The following is an 8,412-nucleotide window of genomic DNA, read 5'->3' on the forward strand; positions in this document are numbered from 1 at the left end:
TGAATTAAATAATTTTTTAATCCAAATCTGCCAAGAATCATTTCATGGCCACTTTGGTCACGCACACCTTTTCAACTCTGCCCACAAATGTTCCTATGGGTCTAAGACCAGGGTTTTGTGACAGCCTCTCCAAAATGTGGACTTTGTTGTCCTTAGTGAGATGACAAAATATTTTGTGATTCCTGTACTTTTTTGTAAGAGTTCATAAAAAAATCTGACTTTATATTTGTAATATTATGATCTTTTTTCACAAACTCACAAAAAAGGAAGACCCCCCCCCCCCCCCCCCCCCAGAAAAAAAGGGGAGGGTCACCAGTGTTTGACGCAGGTTTTGGAACCCTTGTAGAAGAGAAGGGGTTCTCAGCTCCTCACAGCTAACAGAGGTTCCATATCGCTGATGTGATCCAAAACATGATCCACACGCCCTATAATCCACCCGACCGTCCTGCACTCTATCCTGCCGTCGTTCATGAGCAAGTCTAAAAGAAATCTGAACCTTTCCGTTCTCGACTAATTGGTAGCAGGCCTCTTTTTTCTTCCAGCTGGAAGCCACAGCCTCAGACTTGGGGAGTTTAGTAACAGCTTGAGACCTTCGTTGTAAACTGGAAAAAGGCAGAGCCACTCTGGGTTGAGAGGCGTCTCCACAAATGCCTCTCAACCCAGAGTAAAACGTCACTTTTGCTACATTTGGGCACATAAAAGTATAACTGGCATTAGTGAATTTAATCAATGCTCAGTTGATTAAATGCTACAGTGTAAGGGGCCCAAAGGGTCTTAAAGATGTATCCCCCAAATGTAAGGCAGGAGGGATCCATGTTGTTACTAAGTTCTGACCCAATCATCTGACTGTGACGCTTGACATCAAGGATCCTCGGACCAGGCGGCATTTTTCCAACCTGTCATTGTCTTATTTTTAGATTAGATTAGATTAGATTCAACTTTATTGTCATTACACAGGTACAGGTACAAGGCAACGAAATGCAGTTTAGGTCTAACCAGAAGTGCAATAGCAGCAAGTGCAGCATAAACAATGGTTTCCATATGTACAGGACATGGGTTATTACTGAATAAATATAGAGATGAATACTATTATAAACAGAATTTTACTGATAGATTTGTCCTGTGAATATAATATATAGGTAACTAGTATTGTGAACTAAATTTACAGCTGGATGTGTACCGAATATAATATACAGGTGGATATTACTATAAATAGAGTTTTACAGATATGTACAATATCATAATATACAGATGATTGTTATTATAACAGTTCACATGTACTATGAATATATGTACAGATGGCTATTACTATAGGCAGTATTGTGAGCATGATATACAGGTAGCTATTACTATAAAATGTATAAATAAAGTTTGGACAGAAGCTATTTAAATTAAAGTACAGTGGAAGGTAATTGCATATTGCAGCTAAAGTACGGTATTGCAAATGTATATGTAAACAATTGGTACTGTGAATTTGACGGGCCTGTGGAGGAGTTGTAGTTGTAGTTTCCTGTTTTAGCTGACAGGAGGGGCGCCTGGTGCTGTCTTCTGCTGCTGGAGCCCATCTGCTTCAAGGTTTGAGGTGTTGTTCATTCACACATGGTGTTCAGCGTTATTTGGATGTAATGAGGGCTAATCCTCATCATTGTTATCTTTCTGTCATCGCGGATTAGTTCGCCTGATCTCCCAAGACATCAAGTGCGTACTTTCATCCACAGAACTGCTGCTGGACGTTTTTTCCTCGCAAACAATTTGTCTATATAAATTGTTTTGTGTGAAAATCCCAGTAAATCCGAGCTTTTGGAAATACTCAGACCAGCACATCTGGCAATAACAAGCATGTGACAATCAAGGCTGTTCCTTTCTCATTTCTATGCTTATTTTGAACTTAAGCCAGATCTCCTCAACATGTCTACATGCCGAAATGCACTGATGTGAAGCTATTTGATCTGCCGATTGATGTTTGTCTTAATGTGTGCAAGTCTGGTATTTCTTTGTAAAATAGTAAAACGTCTTTTTCTTAAATCTGGATCCATGTCAAATGAACTTAAAGAAACTGAACATCAGCTGAACCAACACTTTTACAGGTTTTATAATAAAGATCTCAGAAAATAATTTAAACTGAATTGCAGAAAGAAAGAAAGAAATTCATGTCAAATTGATTTTCAAGGCACACAAAACATCAAAACTGGTCAAATTGCTTTAATATGCCATTGATCCTGCTGGTTGTTACTGATGGCATGTAGATCTGAACCTTTACAGGAGGACCGTCAGTCAGATTTTTATATAATGTCTTTGTTTTGTTTTCTTCATTCTAAGCGAACCTGATTCATTGCAGTCTAACCTCGGGCTGCCTTGCTCTTTGCTCTTTCCTCTCTTGCGTCAGAACCAAACGAGAATGTCAAAGTTGAAGTGAGGGGGTCTTGTTAACATTTCATGACGCTGCTTTTCAAACATCTTCACGGCCTTCGCGCCAGCTCGCCCCGAGTGGAAATTTCCACCTTGTTTCTGGCCGCCTACAGGAGACCTGCGGCCCATTGCCCTGACAACGCGGCCAGTGACTACTAAAGGCGACAAAGGGCGACCCCTGCTGGCCATGACACGTTACAGCAACCAAAACAAAGCGTAGAGAACCGCAACCCTTTTAAGGGGAAACAGTTTGTTCTTGGTGGCATTATAAAAACGTTGCTTTCTAATGCTAATTGCATCTCCATAAAGTGATTTAGAATATTTTTAATGCTTGCATATTTTTTTCCTTTTAAATAAATTGCTTATTTTGATTTAAGAGGTCACTTTAATAATTGTAAGAGCTTTATTTTCATGGAACAACATTAATATTTTTTGCTTTCAAGATACATAGCTGTGAATTAGTGCATAAGGGCATCTGAATCAGATAATATCTGCAGATATTATTAACCAAGCAATACGTTTTTTCTTTTTATGATTTCCAGCAGGTTTATTTTCAGGATAAACCTGTTGTGATACTTTAGTGTTTAATTGTGTAGATGATTTTAAATTCAGATTTAATGTTTCTTTAAACTAAGTTTTTTTTATGTCTCAGTACAAAACTGCTGAAACTGATGTCTGACAGAGTCTTATGCTTCTTTTTTTGAGTATTCTTTGTCACTCAGCTATTTAGTGGTACAACAAATGTTGTATCAGAACTTTTTTTTGTGTTAGGGGTTCCATGAAAACAAGACAGATGGTTGGTAAGGTTTTTTAAATTGCAAATTATAAACAAATTTTGGCTGAATAGAGGTTTCAATGAAACAAAAACATCAACATCAATTTAATCAATTCAAAACTAATAATGATAAGTTAGACACTTATGTTAGAGAAAGACATTAGAGGGAAAATAGCCTTTGAAATATTATATGGGCATTTCTTCTGAAGAGTTTCAAAAATTGGAAAAGCAATTTGTTGTTTAAATATGAAATAAACTGCATTGAAACCGAAAACAAAAATTTCCTTCTAGTGGAGCACCGTTTGAGTTCCTGTCCTTGATTTTCTTTTTTTATGATGTAACCCATTTCTTCAAATTTAACAGTTTGTTTCACTGTCATGTTTCTCTCCAGGCACTCTGGCTTCCTCCCAACGTCCAAAAACATGACTGTTAGGTTAATTGGTCTCTCTAAATTCTCCTTAGGTGTGAGTGTGTGTGTGAATGGTTGTTTGTCCTGTCTGTCTCATTGTTGCCCTCCGATAGACTGGCCACCTGTCCAGGGTGTACCCCGCCTCTTGCCCATTGAACTCCTGGGGATAGGCATCAGCAACCCTTGCGACCCCACAAGGGATAAGAGTGTATAGATAATGGATGGATGGATGACTGTCACGTTGTATGAACAGGGCTTTTTGTCAGAAGACTAATGGCACGCTGCCTCCTACAGCAAAATGGTTTTGTTACAGTACAAAGACAAGTGAGTTGACCTCTTATGTTATCTGTATTCCTTTTTCTTTTCCATTGAATGAGAAATATCTCAGTGTCACTTAGAACAAGATTTCCAGGAGCTTTTCACCCCTTAAATTAATCACTGTTTACCAAAAGCAGAAGCCTTTGACTTGTTACACAGTTGATATTGAAGACAAATGTTCAGTTGAAGTTATGAACATTGAGAAAGTATGTTGGAGTAGATTCTCAGTCATTTGAGAAAGAAGTTCGGAGCTGGTATAAAATGCAGTGAAGAGTGCCGAAACCTACTGAAACTCTGCTTCACTGAGAATAATTTCTTTTTGGTAAAATGTAATATCTGTCAACTTGCATCGTTTCCAGTCACATTTGATTTTACAGGAATCCAGATGAGGTTAAAGTAACTAAAATCAGTTTGTTCATGTTATTCAGATGAATAAAAGCATAAAGCTGTGAAGCTTCAACTTTCACAGAAAATAAAACACAGCTGTGTAATTTATTGTTGTCACAACTAAAAACACTTCTCCAGAGTTGGTAAGATTTTATTTTTTACATATAAGTCCACCCGACTTTGTCTAAAACTGAGAATTATCCATCCATCCATTTTCTAACATGTCTATCCCTTGTGGGGTCGCGAGGCATGCTGGTGCCTATCTCCAGCTGTCAGTGGGCGAGAGGCGTGGTACACCCTGGACAGGTCACCAGTCTATCTCAGACTGAGAATTATCATGACTATAATCAATAAAGTAAGTATCTGCAAATAATATTTTCTAACCTTTTATTAAACACAGTCACTCACAAAAGAAAATACCCCCTAGTCTCTTTCCTGACCAGATCCACTGCATTCTAATTCAATTCTAACACCATTTAGCTTGGTATTGAGTTGATGATCTTTATCTGCAAATCAAAACAAAGATGAGTAAAGTTTGGACTTTTGCTTTGCTGACAAGATAAATGTTGGGACCCATCAGGAAGGTGAAGGACCTCTTTTCTAAAGATATACTCCTGCTGCAAAAGTCCACTGTGTTCAGAAACTTAAAAACAATACAGTCTGAGTTACTCAGCAAAAGCTGGAGAGAAGCAAAGAGTCAGACAAGACTTTTCACAGAAAACCTGAAATGAGGAGGCATTTATAGTCCTTGATGCGACGGTCCAGGGTTCACCTATGGCACGTGGATCTTTGTCGCACATCTTCCCCCTCTCTCTCAACCCCCTTCCTGTCAGCCTACTCTCATTAAAGGTTACTAGTGTTGCTGACACATGAGGATGAATCTAAGAAATGATACAGGATCTAAAGGTATTCCTGTCGCTGCTGGAATAAAATGTAAATCTGCCTGAATCTCAACCCAGTCTCACTGAAAACGTGCGATAGTCACATTGTTCCACAGAGGGAAACCTAGTATTATCAGAATTTGGATCCTCAATATGTTTCAGTCCTTTGTTTTATTTGGCCTATTCATTTACTTTGGCTAGCAAAGCAACTATCAAGTGTCTGCCAGAGAAAAAAAAAAAAAGAACATGGTCGCCGTGCCCCATATTTTATGTGGAAAACAATATTGAAAGAAAGAAAACATTTGCATTTATATGCATTTTGATGACCTTTCTAGTGAGAAGTATGCACTATATTTTTATAATATTTGGGAATACAGAGATGACAAAGGGCTGAAAAAGCTTTGGTTGTGCTCTGTAGAGGGTGCCCGCCTCACCCACGATAGGGTGGGCACCCCAAATCTCACCCCCCAAAATATCCTAATGGTGGACAAATGGGACAGGCAGGCAGGAGACCATGTGATACAGGAGGAGACTGACTTGACAAGGTATTGCAGGCAGGTGTTGTTGGGAGAACCAGACTTGGGGTCCGTTCTTCGTACTTTGCTTAAAACATCCGAGATCAAATGACACATCCAAGATGATTTCATCCGGCTAATCATGATCCGGCTAATTGGGTTCTTCGAACACACCTGTTGTTTACGATTAGTATCACTGGATTGAGTTATCTGAGACAACTGCGCGTTCCTGCGTGTGTTTAAAAGGGGAAATGTATCGATAGTAGAAACATTGATCAGCAGCGTTGCTATTGGCTGTTCAGCATGGCCAAAGAACGCCCACAGTTTTTCTCCCAAGCAGAACACGAGCTTGGAAGGTTATGCCGAATTTGAGTCATTAATTAAAACACCTCAAAATCTGTTAAAGCCAGGAGAGAGGGCTGGCAAAAAGCAGCAGACAAATTAATGCGTAAATACTGTCCATGGTAGATGTTTCTATCACTTTCTACAGTATGAATTTTTGCATTTTAATAATCTCATATTTACTTTGTTCTTTTATGTCAGAGCCTCCACGGGACCCACTAGAACATGGGGACAAGTAAAAGTAAAATACAAGAATATTCTACAAAATGGTAGCCTTTAATTATTATACTTTATTTTAAAAAGGCACTTGTTATGTCAAGAGATCCAAATTTCAGTGTCATTCCTTAGACACGGGAAATAAAGGAAATGTGCAAACTGGGAATTTTAACAAAAAAAAAATCTTTATCCATAAAAAATGAAAATTTTCCTTTTCCAAGTCATCCACAGTTTACGCGGTAAAACTGTATTGCTCCGTGTCTCGATAATCCAACCATAGTTTTTTCTAATACAATATACGGCTCGACAGGAAGCAAGCCTTTCAAAGAAAACTAAATTTCACAATAAAATGGCCTGAACAAATCTTCTTACTGAATAGGATAAAAATAAAAAGCAAACCCTCATACAAATAACTTAAATATTTTAGATTTATGGCTCCAACACCACTTTTTCCTCTTTAAAAGCCACTGTTAAATGATGTGTTTGTCTGTTTATAACAGCCACCAAGAAGATCTCTCTACAATTACACTGTCGCGCTGCGCTGAAGGATCCTGTCTATTGCGCAATACGCGATTAATTCGAAAAACTCTGCAAATTATTCCTGCATCTTCCGCAACAGGTTGCAGTCGTAAAAATGGACATGGCTACGACAGACTTCCCTATCTCCTACACTTTTAAAGCCATGATCTAATCTTGTTTACATGAAATAAACCTGCTCTCGAGCAGGCTTAAGCTGGCGCACATGTTGCTATGACAACAAGTTGCCAAATCGTCAACAATGAAATCCTGCTAACTGAGTTAGCGACGTACGAAGAACGGACCCTAGATCAGGAGATGCAGGTAGCGTCTGCTTTGACCAGGTGTTGCTGATAGAACCAGATTTGTCCAGAAGTTGCGGACAGAAACTGACTTGAACAGGTGATGCATGCAGAAAAAGGCTTGACAAAAAGCTGCTGATGTGTTCCCAGCGTGGGAAGAGGGAGACACAGAAATCCCAGTAGAAACCTTAACCAGGCAGCGAACACAAGCACTAGTAAACCAAACTAGCAAGGGCAGGGCAGAACTCGTTCAAGGGATCAAACAGGGAGAGCAACGAGAAGATGCTGGGGAACAATACATGCAGGCGGTGAGACAAGACAAGAAGTTCTGGCAGTGAGTGGATGAGTGAGGCAGGTATATAAAGGCAGAGCAACAGGTGGAATGATTTGAAGATAATCATTGGCTGCAGGAGGATCTGATTATGGTGCTTCGTGGTGGCTGGTAGGTGACTGAGCAACTTCCCTGATGTTCCATTTGGTTATGTATGTATGTATGTATATATATATACAAATGCTGCTTCTCCTTGTTTAGTTCTGGTTCTAGGTATGCAGAGTAGGCTGGAGCCAGAAGACCTTCGTGGTCTGGAGGGTTGATACACTGATAACAAGTCCGTGATGTATTTAGGTGCTAAGCCATTTAGGGATTTATAGACTAACAGAAGTATTTTAAAGTCTATTCTCTGAGATACAGGGAGCCAGTGTAAGGACTTTAGAACTGGGGTGATGTGCTCTACTTTCTTAGTCTTAGTGAGGACGCCGGCAGCAGCGTTCTGGATCAGCTGCAGCTGTCTGATCCACTTTTTAGGCAGGCCTGTGAAAATGCCGTTGCAGTAATCAATTCTACTGAATAGAAACGCATGGATTATTTTTTTTAAGATCCTTCTGAGTCATTAGTCCTTTAATCCTGGAAATTTTCCTCAGGTGATAGAAAGCCGACCTTGTAATTGCCTTTAGATGCTTTTGGAGGTTCAGGTCTGAGTCCATCACTACACCCAGGTTTCGGGCCTGATCAGTGGTTCCTAGCTGAAGTGACTGAAGCTGTGTGCTAACTTTTGATCTCTCCTCTATTGGTCCAAAGATTATTACTTCAGTTTTGTTTTTATTCAATTGAAGAAAGTTTTGACACATCCAGGCATTGATTTCTTCTAGGCATTTACTCAGTGCTTGAACTGGTTTATAGTCACCTGGTGACATGGTGATGTAGAGCTGTGTGTCATCTGCGTAGTTATGGTAGCTGATGTTGTTGTTTCTTATGATCTGAGCTAGAGGCAGCATGTAGATATTGAACAGGAGGGGACCCAGGATGGACCCTTGGGGAACCCCACATGTGATTTTTGTCATC

Source organism: Fundulus heteroclitus, chromosome 6 (genome assembly GCF_011125445.2).
Source record: "Fundulus heteroclitus isolate FHET01 chromosome 6, MU-UCD_Fhet_4.1, whole genome shotgun sequence".
NCBI lineage: Eukaryota > Metazoa > Chordata > Actinopteri > Cyprinodontiformes > Fundulidae > Fundulus > Fundulus heteroclitus.